Genomic DNA, 16,123 nt, shown 5'->3' with positions numbered 1-16,123 from the left:
TCCTTGTCAGAAAAGAACCTTAGGGCCCTCGGGGGGCCAAAAAATCACGGAAAAACGGAGCTTACCGGCGGCGGCGCTCTCGGGTGCAGCGGCTCTCCGGCGAGGTTCGTGTTTTGGTGATTCGGCTCCGGTCAACCTGTAGAGAAAAGAATGGTGATCACGGTGATATAAAAATTGCATCGAACGGAGGCCGGGAAGGGCCTCGTCGGAGGCAAAAACCGAGAGGGGGCGCGGCGGCGCCGCTGGGCTTCGGCCGCGTATTCCGGCCGTTTGGCCGGGATTTCGGTTTCGATTTGGCCATAGGAGGAATCAGTGGGGAAAAACGAGTCGGGGGTATGAAATTTACCTCGATCGGCGGTCGGAAATTTCCCCGGTGCGGCGGCGAGCGGCGGCGGGTGGCGGCGGTCGGCCTCTGGTTCGTCTTCTCCGGCGAGCGGCTGGCGGCTAGGGTTTGTGGTCTGGTGTGGGGGTTCTATTTATAACCCCTTGCCTTTTGATCACAGCCGTTCATTTTGTTTTAATCTGGGCCGTTCGTTTTTGATTGAATCTGGGCCGTCCGTGCGATTGAATCTGGGCCGTCCGATCGCGTGATTGATCTGGGCCGTCGGATCGCACCCACGCGGATCGCCAACGTGGCTCCTTTCGGAGTGACGCGATCTTGCCACGTGTCAGGCCCTGGTTGGCCGGGACTGCTGACGTGGCTGCTGACGCGGCTGCTGACGTGGCCCCCCTTTTTTTTTTTTTTTTTTTTTTTTTTTTTTTTTTTTTTTTTTTTTTTTTTTTTTTTTTTTTCCTCCTCCTTTCCGGGTGCTACAACTCTCCCCCCCATAAAGAAATTTGGTCCCCAAATTTGCCTCATTACTCTTGATCAAACAGATGAGGATATTGGGCCCTAAATTCTGATTCCAGCTCCCAAGTCGCCTCCCTAGGTGTGTGGTTCTGCCACAAGACTTTTACAAATGATATTTCCCGGTTACGGAGTATTCTGCTTTCTCGGTCTGTGATACTGACCGGTACTTCTTCATAAGACAAGTCCTCTCGGAGTGAAAGCGGTTCATGAGCCACGACATGAGAAGGGTCCGGATTGTACTTGCGCAGCATGGATACATGAAACACATTGTGAACCCGGGAGAGCTCAGGGGGCAGTGCAAGTCTGTAGGCAGTGGTACCAATCTTGTCTAAGATTTCAAAGGGTCCAATGTATCTGGGGTTTAATTTTCCCCTTCTGCCGAACCTACTAATTCCCTTGAAGGGGGTGACTTTAAGAAACACACGGTCACCTTTCTCAAAGGCCAGGTCTCTCCTCCGGGTATCAGCATAGCTCTTTTGCCTACTCTGAGCTGTCTGGATGTTCTTCTTGATCTTAACTATCTTGGACGTGGTTTCTTCCACCAAATCCGGGCCAAACAATCTTCTATCGCCCACTTCCTCCCAACAAATCGGTGACCTGCACGGACGCCCGTATAGCGCCTCGTATGGGGCCATGCCGATGCTTGCTTGGTAACTGTTGTTGTAGGCAAACTCTATCAGGGGTAGGTGGTCGTCCCAATGGCCTCCGGAGTCAAGGACACAAGCTCGGAGCATATCCTCCAGTGTACGGATTGTCCTCTCTGATTGTCCATCGGTTTGGGGGTGGAAGGCAGTACTAAGGGACAGCTTTGTTCCCATAGCTTGCTGGAAACTATTCCAGAACCGAGAAGTGAATCTGGGATCCCTGTCGGACACCACTGTTACTGGGACCCCATGCAGTCTGACTATTTCCCGGACATACATTCTTGCCAACTTGTCCAACGAATCAGTCATTCTGATGGCCAGGAAGTGGGAAGACTTAGTGAGTCGATCAACAATTACCCATATGGCATCGTGTCCCGATCGTGCCTTGGGTAGTCCCGATACGAAGTCCATAGTGATGTGTTCCCACTTCCATTCTGGAATCGGCAAAGGCTGAAGCAACCCCCCTGGGCGTTGATGTTCTGCCTTGACCTGCTGACATACCAAGCACTTAGATACAAAGTCGGCTATATCTCTCTTCATCCCATTCCACCAGAATCGGGGTCGCATAGTTTGGTACATTTTTGTACTTCCTGGATGCATGGCGAACCTTGAACTATGGGACTCTGTCATGATGTCTCTTTTTAATTCATTGTCGTCTGGGACACACATTCTGTCCTTGAAACGAATCAATCCGTCGGCAGAGATCTGAAATTCTGAGTTTACTCCTTGTTCTGCATCCTTCTTGCGGTTTACTAGGGCGGGGTCGACTGACTGGGCTTCCTTTATTCTTTGGATTAACTCGGGTTGGACTGCTAGGTGGCTCAAACATGTGGCCCTCTTCAGATCTTGCAGTCGAACCTGCTGCGTAGCCCCAATGGACCTGCATTCCGAAACCATCAGATGGGCTAGGGTGCCTGCACTCTTCCTACTGAGGGCATCGGCTACTACGTTGCCCTTACCTGGATGGTATAGGATGTCACAATCATAGTCCTTGAGGAGTTCCATCCACCTTCTCTGACGCATGTTGAGATCCTTCTGAGTGAAGATGTGCTTCAAACTCTTATGATCGGTGTAGATCTGAAAGGTCTCTCCATACAAATAATGGCGCCAGATTTTCAAGGCGTGTATGATTGCGGCAAGCTCCAAGTCATGGGTAGGATAGTTCTTCTCATGATTCTTTAGCTGTCTAGACCCATATGCTATAACCTTTCCATGCTGCATCAGGACACAACCCAGGCCCAGATAGGAGGCATCACTATAAACTGTATACCCTCCTGATCCACTCGGTAGAGCCAGCACGGGTGCAGTAGTCAGTCGCTTCTTCAATTCTGAAAAACTCCTTTCGCAGTTCTCATTCCAATCAAACTTTGCATTCTTCTTTGTGAGTCGGGTTAGAGGGGCCGCTAGACTGGAGAACCCTTCGACAAACCGGCGGTAATAACCCACCATCCCTAGGAAACTGCGATTTTCCTTAACTGTTGTCAGCCTTTCCCAACCAAGTACCGCTTCAACCTTTTCGGGGTTCACCGACACCCCTTCCTTCGATATAACATGTCCTAGGAAGGCGGTTTGCTCGAGCCAAAATCCACACTTGCTCAACCTTGCATACAACTTCTTTTCCCTGAGTACCTGGAGGACTTGGGCAAGATGATGAGCATGTTCTTCTCTACTTTTTGAGTAGACTAAGATATCATCGATGAACACGATGACAAATTTATCCAAAAACTCTCTGAAGATTCTGTTCATTAGATCCAAAAAGATGGCCGGGGCGTTGGTTAGCCCAAACGGCATAACCAGGAACTCATAGTGTCCGTACCTGGTTCGGAATGCCGTCTTGGGGATGTCTTCTGCTCTCACTTTTACCTGATGGTAACCTGATCGTAGATCTATTTTAGAAAAGACCTGTGCACCCTGCAACTGATCGAAAAGGTCATCAATCCGGGGAAGAGGGTACTTGTTTTTTTTTAATTGTTACCTTGTTTATCCTTCTATAATCAATACACAGTCTCAACGTTCCATCCCCTTTTTTTTTGCAAAAGTAACCCCGGCACCCCATGGGGAAATGCTGTGTCTAATGAAGCCACTGTTTTGTAGCTCAGTGATTTGTTTCCTTAGCTCTTCCATCTCGATGCGGCTCATTTGGTAAGGAGCTACCGAGATGGGCTGGGTTCCTGGCTGTAAGTCTATGGTGAACTCGACCTCTCTGTCCCCTGGTAGACCGGGCAGTTCATCCGGAAATACGTCTAGAAAGTCTCGGACTACTGGAATCTCTTGGATACAAACTTCTTTCTTGGGTTTACCTAGTTAGGGAAAATACAATATTAAGGCACTGGGAATTAAGAAGAAAAGAATTTGTCATTAGGGAAAATCAGTACCGAATAATTTTATTAACTTGTAAATGGCTCCTCGTTGGGAGGATTAAATACAATCTTTTTGTTAAAGCAATCTATAGTGGCGTGATACACCGCTAGCCAATCCATTCCTAGGATTACATCAAAATCCCATGTGTCTAACCCTATCAGGTCTACCCTCAATTTCCTATCTGCTATCTCCACGACACATGCCCTGTAGACAACCTCTCCTAGCAATGTCTCCCCTACTAGCATGTAGGAGGCAATGGCAGCCCTCTGCTCAGGAACTACTCCCAAGGTCTCGAAAGCTCTTTCAGTCTCTGCCAGCTAGTATTGGGCCTCTTCAAAAGAGGATCCCCCTGCAAAAGTAGAAGGGTTCAGTCTTCTGTACCTCTCTATGAAGCCGGGGTCGATCAAGGAAGTAGCGGGGTCCCGAGGTAGAGGAACTTGGGCCGGCTGAGGGTTAACTGGGGGACCCTGTGGTGGCACCTGCTGATGTGGTGGGGGTACTGGAATGTGCTGTGGCGACGCCTGCTGGTACCGTGGCTGTGGTACAGGGTCGTACCGCGGCTGTGGCGCCGGGTGGTACTGTGGAGGAACAGGCTCCTGCCGGGGTGGCTCGAGATCAGCCTACTGTAGCGGGGGCTCAACCTGCGCTAGCGGAGGAGGTCCGGGTAACTCCCTTCTCTCCTCTTGCCTTTGCTGGGCAGTTACGAGAGCCTCCACCATCTCAAATAGTCTGTCTAAATCCTCCCGAAGCGAATTATCTTGGGCCGCTTGGTTTAGTGGGGGCCTTCCTCTCCTCATTCCCGTGTACTCGTCTTCACAAGTAATGATTGAGTAACGATATATCGATGAGTATTACTCTAAGGCACTATTGTGTAAGGGATGGGTCCGAGGAAATGCGGCTCTGATACCAACTGTAACGACCCCGGAAATATTAAAAAGAAATGAGTATTTAAATATATCGAATGCGGAAGCGAGATCAAAATTTTAGTTAACATCCCTTACACGAAAAACCAAAAACGTACTTAAAATATAAAAGATTAAACTAACTAAGAGAGGAACTCGAAAATAAGACTATGAGTATGACTACAGAGTCTCTAGGTATCCCCTTCGTCGTCCTCCTGCGGAACGGGCTCGGGAACCATGTCTTCCTGATCTGAAATGGTTAAATAAGGAGTGAGCTACACTAGCCCAGCAAGAACATCACGATATCTCACCGTCACGGAGGTAAAGGTGGGTAGAAAAACACAAAAAGACCAATGGAGCACAATTTACAATAAACTCGTTTATTAACATGAAAACCTTTACCATCCACTTACCTTGGTGGAATTTATGAAAACAATATGAGAAAAACAATAACATCATCATAATCATTGAATAATCTAAGCTGTAAAACATAACACTTATCACGCCTCTTGTAATTCAATCATTGTACAACATCTCCCTTTTTCTCATTTACCAGCCTACTAGTATCCGTGGGGGTCCATAGGGGTTCCGCTACCCGTTAACCTTTAACATTCATAATCAGTTTCCAGGGCCGTCCCCATACCCCGTCCGGTATGGGCGCCAAAACCATGAACCTCAATACCCCGTCCGGTATGAGGGTGAAACGGGCCGTCCCCATACCCCGTCCGGTATGGGCGCCAAAACCATAAACCTCAATACCCCGTCCGGTATGAGGGTGAAACGGGCCGTCCCCATACCCCGTCCGGTATGGGCGCCAAAACCATAAGATCTCCATACCCCGTCCGGCATGTGAGACCACAATCCCGGTAGGGTTCCCTACGGACCCGGTCCGTCCACCATCTCCCAGGATATCTAGTCAGGCTGACCCCCATAATACAATTATCAGTCTATACAATCTTTCATTTTCCTTTTCCTCAATCAACATCATCAATTCACTTTTAAACAAGCAAATCGTAATTCATACCAACAGACAACATACAATATCAGTTTTTTCAGTCATTCAACCCATAATTAATAAAAACAGTAATATACGCATTCGAAACTATAAAATGAACAATATTAAACCTCATACTGCATTTAAAGCTGTAAAACAGTGTAAAACAGACCAAATAACAGTAAATCATCAATCACACTAGACTCGGGCTCCATTAGCAACCTTAAGCAATTTCACACATGCGTTAATTCAAGAAATACCATTTTATCATTTTGAACTTTAATACCGTGATAGGAAATAGGGTGAGGGGTCCTTACTTGTTTTCGAGATCCGAATACGATTCACAGTGCGCCTGCAGGCTGTCCCTAATTTTCCCTGAATTTTTCTCGGGGAACTGAAACACACTAACAGTACCTGCACGTGTTCCAAAAAAATTCCAAATTAGGCCCAGGGCCTCTTTCGGCCCAAATCGCAACTCCGGCACGGCGGCTCCGCCGTGCTCCGGCGACGGCGCCGCCGCTGGCGGCGGCGAGTCGCCTCGGGTTGGCTGTTTTCGGCCGTTTTCGGCCGAATTCGGCCACACTCGCATTGGTCCTTGTCAGAAAAGAACCTTAGGGCCCTCGGGGGGCCAAAAAATCACGGAAAAACGGAGCTTACCGGCGGCGGCGCTCTCGGGTGCAGCGGCTCTCCGGCGAGGTTCGTGTTTTGGTGATTCGGCTCCGGTCAACCTGTAGAGAAAAGAATGGTGATCACGGTGATATAAAAATTGCATCGAACGGAGGCCGGGAAGGGCCTCGTCGGAGGCAAAAACCGAGAGGGGGCGCGGCGGCGCCGCTGGGCTTCGGCCGCGTATTCCGGCCGTTTGGCCGGGATTTCGGTTTCGATTTGGCCATAGGAGGAATCAGTGGGGAAAAACGAGTCGGGGGTATGAAATTTACCTCGATCGGCGGTCGGAAATTTCCCCGGTGCGGCGGCGAGCGGCGGCGGGTGGCGGCGGTCGGCCTCTGGTTCGTCTTCTCCGGCGAGCGGCTGGCGGCTAGGGTTTGTGGTCTGGTGTGGGGGTTCTATTTATAACCCCTTGCCTTTTGATCACAGCCGTTCATTTTGTTTTAATCTGGGCCGTTCGTTTTTGATTGAATCTGGGCCGTCCGTGCGATTGAATCTGGGCCGTCCGATCGCGTGATTGATCTGGGCCGTCGGATCGCACCCACGCGGATCGCCAACGTGGCTCCTTTCGGAGTGACGCGATCTTGCCACGTGTCAGGCCCTGGTTGGCCGGGACTGCTGACGTGGCTGCTGACGCGGCTGCTGACGTGGCCCCCCTTTTTTTTTTTTTTTTTTTTTTTTTTTTTTTTTTTTTTTTTTTTTTTTTTTCCTCCTCCTTTCCGGGTGCTACACGTCCGATCGTATTTGAATCTGGCCGTTCGACTGCGTTTGGGAGGGAGCGCATCCAGGCCGTTCGTGCGCGTGGGAATAGACCTCAGCCGTTCGATTGCAAGCACGCGAATCGCCCACGCGGCCCCCCGCGTTGCCTCCCGCGTCAGCGTCTCTACCACTTGGCGCGTCCTGGTTGGTCAGGCTTGCTGACCTGGCGTCTAACGTGGCGAAACTTTCCAAAATTACGTTTTGGTTACTGTTTTTCGAATTTTCTTTTAAAAATACATCAAAAATCTAAATTTTCTTCAATTTTCCCCAAAATTATTTTCACTTAAATCCTCCATCAATTTTATTTTATTTTTTACTCTAAATTAAATAAAATAAAATACAATAAAATAAAATAAAATAAAAAAATTTATATTTATTAATTATTTAATCACAACAAAAAATTTATGGGTGTTACAACTCTCCCCCCCTTAAAAGAAATTTGATCCCTCAAATTTATCTCTCACTCTCAATCGAATAACTGGGGATATTGGACTCTAAATTCTGATTCTAGCTCCCATGTGGCCTCCTTCGGTGTGTGGTTCTACCATATGACCTTTATAAAGGAAATTTTTTGGTTACGAAGTAATCTGCTCTTTCGATCCACAATGCTAACCGGCACTTCCTCGTAGGACAGATCCTCCTATAGTGGAAGAGGCTCGTGGGCCAAGACATGAGAGGGGTCCGGGTTGTACTTGCATAGCATGGACACATGAAACACATTATGGACCTTGAAAAGTTTTGGAGGCAGTACTAGTCTGTAGGTGGCGGTACCAATTCTGTCTAAGACTTCTAATGGTCCAATAAATCGGGGGTTCAATTTTCTCATTTTGCCAAACTTACTGATTCCATTGAAAGGATTGACCTTAAGAAACACACGATCGCCTTTCTCAAATTTTAAATCTCTCTTCCGGGTGTCTGCATAACTCTTCTGTCTGCTTTGAGCCGTTTGAATGTTCTTCCTGATCTTAACTATTTTGGATGTAGTCTCCTCTACCAGATCTGGGCCGAACAGTTTTCTATCGTCCACTTATTCCCAACAAATCGGCGATCTGCATGGGCGCCCATATAACGCCTCATACAGAGTCATGCCAATACTCACTTGATATCTGTTATTATACGCGAACTTTATCAGGGATAGATGGTTATCTCAATGGCCCCTGGAGTAAAGGACATAAGTTCCCAGCATATCATCAAGTATACGGATTATTCTTTCTGACTGTTCATCGATCTGAAGGTTGAATGCAGTACTAAGGGACAATTTCATTCCCATGGCTAGCTGAAAGCTATTCCAAAATTGAGAAGCGAAATAACCGGTTAAACAGGATAAACAATAATAAATAACTGGTTCTGCCTCTATTAGTAACCTGTAATTAATTCTCAAAATTTTTTAAATTACGCAAAATATCATATTATTGATAATTAAATTTCAATTCTATAATAGGGAATAAGGTGAGGGATTCTTACTCGAATAAGTTTCCGAAATACTGAACTTTCTACTGTGCCTACTGGCGGTCCCTGAGTTTCATGAATTTTTCTGTGAAAATTAAAACACGTTTCATGTACTTAAAAATACCCCAAAAAACTCAAAATCGGTGTTAAAAATCTTTTTCAACCAATTTCAAAATTTTGACACGGCGGCACCACCGCCCGGGGCGGTAGTTTGTCTCAGCCTGGCCGTTTTCAACCAGTGTCAACTGGTTTTATACCCATCTCTGTGAGAAAATACGTTAAGGGATCTCGGTTGGTCGAAAAAAGTCAAAAATAAAAACTTACTAGTGGCAGAATTTTTTGGTGCAGTGGTTCTGTCGACTCACCTTCGCGGCTGAACGTTTCTCTTTAGTCAACTTGTAGAAAATAGAACGATAGACACAATGGTAAAAAATCACATGAAATAGAAAAAGGGAAGGGGTTCATCGAAGGCGACTTTAGGTTTTGCTCACGGCGGCACCGCCGGGTTTTACCTGTAGTTTTCACCTCATCCGCCGTTCTTTTTACTCTGATTTGGCTAAGGAGGTGTTCAAAATCAAATTTCAAGCGGATAGGAGAATTTTTATATTTTTTGGCAGTCAGAGGTGGCTCCGGTGCAGCGACGGGTGGTGGTCGGCTCCCTTCTCCAGCGACTGGTTCTTCTTCTTCGGCAGGAGACTGGCAGCTAAGGTTTAGGTTCAATGTGATTAGAGATATTTATACCCGTCTCCCTTAAATTTGGACCGTTCATCGCATTTGATCTCGACTGTCCGATCGCGTTTAAAGAAAAAATAAATCTGAACCGTTCATCGTAATTTGATCTCGACTGTACGATCGTGTTTAAAAAGGGAACGAATCTAAACCCATTCATCGCGTTTAATCACAACCGTCCAATTGCACATGAGGAGGGAACATATCCAGAATGTCAACGCACGCGGGAACGTATCCGGACCATTCGAGCACACGGTGCACTCCGGTTTGTCAGGGCTGCTGACTCAGCAGTCATACATGGCACAATTTTTTTAATTACGTTTTGACTCCTAATTTCTGAGTTTTTTTTTCAAAAATATCCCCAAACCCAAAGTTTCATCCATTTTTTTCAAAATTATTTTCAATTTTATCCTCCACCTATTTTTTTTTTCTTAATTTTGCATTAAATAAAAATTTAAAAATTTAAAAATTATATTTTTATATTTTTTAAAAAATTTAAAATTAATCCCGGGCCAAATTTCCAACCCGAGTTTTACAACTCTCCCCCTTAAAAGAAATTTAATTTTTCAAATTTGTCTCTCTCTCACTTAATCAAACAGTTTGGGATATTAGGCTTTGAAATTTGATTCTAGCTCCCATGTAGCCTCTCTTTGTGTGTGATTCTGCCATACAACCTTAACAAAGGAAATTTTCTAATTGCGGAGTACAATACTCTTTTGGTCCACAATACTCATTGGTACCTCCTCATAGAACAGATCCTCATTAAGTGAAAGCGGCTCGTGGGCCAAGACGTGAGAGGGGTCCAGATTGTACTTGTGTAGCTTGGACACATGAAACACATTATGGACCCTGCATAGTTCTGGAGGTAGTACTAGTCTATAGGTGGCGGTACTAATTTTGTCTAAAATTTTAAATAACCTAATAAATTGGGGATTTAGTTTCTCTCTCTTGCCAAACCTACTGATTCCCTTGAAATGAGTGACATTAAGGAACACTTGATCACCTTTCTCAAATTTTAAATCTCTTCTCTGGGTGTCTGCATAAGTCTTCTGCTTGCTTTGAGCCGTCTGGATGTTCTTCCTGATCTTAACTATTTTGGTTGTAGTCTTCTCCACAAGATATGGATCGAACAATTTTCTATCACCCACCTCTTCCCAATAAATCGGTGATCTACATGGGTGGCCATATAACGCCTTGTAAGAAACCATGCCAATACTTACTTGGTAGCTGTTAATGTAGGCGAATTCTATTAAGGATAAATGATCATCTCAATGGCTCTGAAAGTCAAGAACACATACTCGGAGCGTATCCTCTAGTGTGTAGATCATCCTTTTTAATTATCCATTGGTCTGAGGGTGAAATGCGGTACTAAGGGACAGTTTTGTTCCCATGGGTTACTGAAAACTAGAGCAGAACCGAGAAGTGAACCTGGGGTCCCTATCGGATACTACTGTCACTGGCACTCCATATAACATGACTATCTCCCGGATATACATTCTTACTAGCTTGTCCAAGAGGTCGGTCATCTTGATGGCCAAGAAGTGAGAAAACTTGGTGAACCGGTCAATAATTATCCAAATGACATTATGTCCCGTGCATGCCCTAGACAATCCTGTCATAAATGACATTGTGATGTGTTCTCACTTCTACTCCGAAATTGGTAATGACTGAAGTAGCCCGCCTGGGTATTGATGCTCTGCCTTGATTCGCTGACACAGCAGACACTTGAAAATAAAGTCGGCCACCTCTCTTTTCATCTTGTTCTACCAAAATCGGAGTCGCATACTTTGATACATCTTAGTACTTCTGGGATGTATGACAAACTTTAAGTTATGAGCCTCTATTATGATGTCTCTTTTCAGTTCACTGTCATATGAAACACATACCCTGTCCTGAAATCTGAGTAACTCATCAACAAAGACTCAAAATTCTAAATTTACTCTCTATTCTGCATCTTTCATGAGGGCTGTTAGGGTGAAATCGGCGGATTGAACTTCCTTTATTCTTTGGATCAACTCAGCTTGAATAGTCAGACGGGCCAAATATGTAACTCTCTTCAGGTCCTGAAGTTGTACATGTTGTGCGACCCATTAACCTATATTTTAAAACTATTAGGTGAGCTAATATACCTTTACATTTTTTGTTGAGTGCGTCGGCTACCACACTGCCGTTGTCTGGGTGATATAAGATGTTGCAATCATAATTCTTGAGGAGTTCTATCCATCGTCTCTTACGCATGTTGAGATCATTTTGAGTGAATATGTGTTTCAAACTCTTATGGTCGGTATAGATCTCAAAAGTCTCCCCATACAAGTAATAGCGCCAAGTCTTCAAGGTGTGGATAATCGCGGTAAGTTCTAAGTCATGGGTGGTGTAATTTTTCTCATGACTCTTCAACTTTATGGACCCATAGGCTATAACTTTCCATGCAGCATCACAACATAACCCAACCCTAGGTATGAGGCCTCACTATAAACTGTATATCAACTTGTCCCGCTCGACAAGGCCAACACAGGTGCAGTAGTCAGCTGCTTATTTAGTTATGAAAAGCTCCTTTTATAGTCATCGTTCCACTCAAACTTGATGTTCTTCTTTGTGAGCCGAGTCAAAGGAGCAGCTAATCCAGAAAATCCTTCCACAAACTTGAGGTAATAACCTACCATCTTTAGAAAGCTACGAATCTCCTTGACTGAGGTCAATTTCTCCCAACTGAGAACTACCTTAACTTTTTTAGAGTTCACCAACACTCCATCCCTTGATATGATGTACCCTAAGAATGTAGTCTGCTCGAGCCAGAACCCACACTTACTCAACTTTATATACAACTTCTTTTCTCTAAGAACTTACAAAATCTGAGTTAAATGGTGAGCGTGTTCCTCTCTACTTTTTGAATAGATCAGGATATCATTGATAAATACAATGACGAACTGATCTAGGAATTGTTTGAAAATATTGTTCATCAAATCCATGAAGATGGCCGGTGTGTTGGTTAGTCCAAATGGCATGATCATGAACTCATAGTGTCCGTACCTGGTTCAAAAAGCTGTTTTAGGAATGTCCTCTGCCTTGATTTTTATCTGATGGTAATCTGAACTCATGTCTCTTTTGGAGAAGACTTGAGCACCTTACAATTGATCAAAAAGGTCATTGATCCTGGGGAGGGGGTACTTGTTCTTGATCATTATGGTAAGTACAGAATAAATAATTTTTCTTTATATTGAATGAATTTGCTCAAATTAAGGGCTCTATTAGTTGTTTTATAATTTTTACAAAATCTTCAATTTTTCATATATGTGATTAGTGTGATATTCTTACTGGCCTAGTGTAACTCATCATTTCATTAATTATTTCATATCAAGAAAATCAATATCCAGATATCGATCAGTAAGAGGGTTGTGAGTAGTTCACCACCTGTGAGTAGTTCGTTTTTTTTTTTATTATTGTTTGTCTTTTGAAGGGACATTCTCGTAATTCTATTAGGCATTCTAAATTATTGTGTAAGAAATATAGACCCTAACTCTATTATTCGCTTTCGCATTTAAAATTATAAATTTATTTTCTTTAAGTTTTTAGACTTTTACAATTAGTATCAGAGCCGCATTCTTCAAAATCATTCCTTACACAAAGACTTAAAAATACCAAATACGAACTATCACTCAACCCTTTCTTATGAAATGCAGGTACAAAAATATGAGGAGAGGAAGGCTCCCACTAAACCGACCAGCCTAGGATGGTTCACTTCGAGAGGATGTTGACCGACTCTTTGAGATGCTAAAGAGACTCATCTCTGCTTAGCAGGCTTAGGAGGAAAAGAGAGAGTTGTTTGACCCTCCCCTATTGTCACAGTTTGAGCTACCCTTAAAGCGAAAAAATTCAGAGTCACTCGAGTACAACCCTGCTCCTCCAATGTACCATCTGGCACTGCCACAGTAAAATCGGTACCTCTACCACATCATCTGACACCACCACAGTACAATCCGATGCCTTCAATATATCATCCAGCACCACCACATGACCACTTGGCCCCTCCCCATCATAATTCAGTCCCTCTTCCATAGGACCTAGTTCCATCCATAATGGATCCAAGCTACATTGAAAGGTACAAAAGACTAAACACATCTACTTTTGTAGGGGCATTCTCTTTTGAAGAGGTCAAGTATTCATTAGCTGAGATAGAGAAGGCTTTCGCGACTCTTGGGATGGTTTCTGAACAGAAAGTTGTACTTGCCACCTACATGTTTGTGGGAGAAGCAGGTCGCTGGTGGCAGCTCAAGCAGGCCACCCTGCCCGTTCCAGTCACTTGAAAACAGTTCCTAATGGCCTTCAATGTAGAATACCTCCTAGAGCACCTATGATATTTGAAGAAAATGGAGTTTGTACACCTAGTTCAAGGTGATATGACTATGTTGAAGTGTGCCCAAATGTTCCTAGAGTTGAGCCGGTATTCCCCTGAGAGTATGATGGATGAAGGTAGGAAGGCAAAGAAATTCGAGTGGGGCCTTCGTTATGAGATTATACAACAACTATACATATTTAAGCTTAATACTTACTCAGCCATTCTGGCCAAGGCACAGCTAGTGGAGAGGAACATTTGCATCTTTTCTCAAGCAATGGAGAATCCTAGATCCTCAGTTTCACACTGCAGACTAGCACCCACTGCATTGGTTCAGTAGAATAAGAAACCTAGGCTAGTGACTCAGGCTCCTCCTCAGGCTTCAGTAACAGGACACGGTAGGACTTGCCTGCAAAGTGGCAAGGATCATGGGAACCAGCTCTACTATCACCTCAACAATACCTGCTGCATATGTGAAAGTGCCCAACATTACGCGAGAGAGTACCCGCGAAATCAGAACCAGATCAGACCTCTTATCCAGGGCAGAGATTACAACCTTACTCAGCAGGATGCTGAAGCTAACCCAGACATGATACATGGTACGTATACTATCTGTAATTACCTTGCACATGTTTTGACTGATACTAGTACTTCACATTCATTTGTCTCACATGCTTTTACACTAAATTTAAATGTGTTACCTGAAAGACTTGATTTTGTGTTTTTTGTGTCTATTCTTGGGAGTAAGACACTACTAGGGGAGATTATATACAAAGTTTGTATCATAAACATAGTAGATAGAAAATTGAGTATGGACCTAATAGAGATTGATACGAGGGACTTTGATATAATTATAGAAATGAACTAGTTAGCGGCGTATCAACTCACCGTAGATTATTTCTATAAAAAACTTGTAGTCAACCCTCTTAATGAAGAGTCATGTACAAGTTAATAAAAATTTTAAATATTATTATCTCATTGTAATTTCCTTATTACATAGTGATTTAACTCGGTTGTTTTCTCTACATTAGGCAAATCTAAGAAAGAAATTGTATTTAAGAGATTCCAGTAGTCCAAAACTTCCTGAATATGTTTTTTGATGAACTATCTGGACCGCCTGTGTATAGAAAAGTTGAGTTCACCATAAATCTCGAGCCTGACACCCAGCCTATATTAGTTATCCCTTACCGCAGAGTCAGGTTGAGATAAAAGAGTTGAGGAAACAGATCAATAAGTTGTAGGATAGTGGAGTCATTCGACATAGTATGTCCTCTTGGGGTGCTGGAGTCATATTTACAAAGAAAGAAGATGAGACATTAAGATTATGTATTGACTACAAGGGATTGAATAGGGTCACAATTAAGAACAAGTACTCCCTCCCCAAGATCGATGACCTTTTTGATGAGTTGCAAGGTGCCTAGGTTTTCTCCAAAATAGACTTGCGTTCGGGTTACGATCAGGTAAAGCTCAGGGTAGAAGATATTTCTAAGACAATCTTCCGAACCAGGTACAGACACTATGAGTTCTTGGTCATGCGATTTAGACTAACCAATACACCAGCCATTTTTATGGACTTAATAAATAGGATTTTCAGACAGTTCTTGGATCAGTTCGTCATTATATTTATCGATGATATCCTGGTTTATTCAAAAAGTAGAGAGGAACATGCTCACTACATGACTCAGGTTTTGCAGGTTCTCAAGGAGAAAAGGTTGTATGCAAAATTAAGCAAGTGTGGGTTCTTGCTCGAGTAGACCACCTTCCTAGGGCACATCATATCACGAGATGAAGTATCAGTGAACCCCAAAAAAGTTGAGGTAGTACTTGGTTGGGAGAAATTAACCTCAATTAAGGAGCTTCGTAGCTTTATGGGAAAGACAGGTTATTACCATAGGTTTGTGGAATGATTTTATACCCTAGTCGCTCCTTTGACCTGGTTCACAAAGAAGAACATTAAGTTTGAATGAAACGAGGGCTACGAAAGGAACTTTATAGAACTCAAGAAGCGGTTGACTACTGTACCTATATTAACTTTACGAGTGAAACAGGTGGATATACAGTTAATAGTGATGTCTCATACATGGGGTTTGGTTGTGTTCTGATGCAGCATGAGAATGTCATAGCCTATGGGTCCAGCCAGTTAAAGAGTCATGAGAAAAACTACCTCACCCACGACTTAGAATTTGCCGCCATTATCCACGTCTTGAAGACCTAGCGCCACTACCTGTATGGGGAGACTTTTGAAATTTATATCGACCATAAGAGTTTGAAGCACATATTCACTCAAAAGGATCTCAACATACGTTAGAGGTGTTGGATAGAGCTCCTCAAGGACTACGATTGCAATATTTTGTATCACCGAGGCAATGACAATGTGGTAGCAGATGCGCTCAGCACAAAAAGTGCAGGTATGTTAGCTTACTTAATGGTTTCTGA

The sequence above is a fragment of the Carica papaya genome, chromosome 4 (assembly GCF_054855325.1).
Source record: "Carica papaya isolate Zhongbai chromosome 4, ASM5485532v1, whole genome shotgun sequence".
Classification (NCBI taxonomy): Eukaryota; Viridiplantae; Streptophyta; class Magnoliopsida; order Brassicales; family Caricaceae; genus Carica; species Carica papaya.
This window is presented reverse-complemented; position numbering follows the sequence as displayed.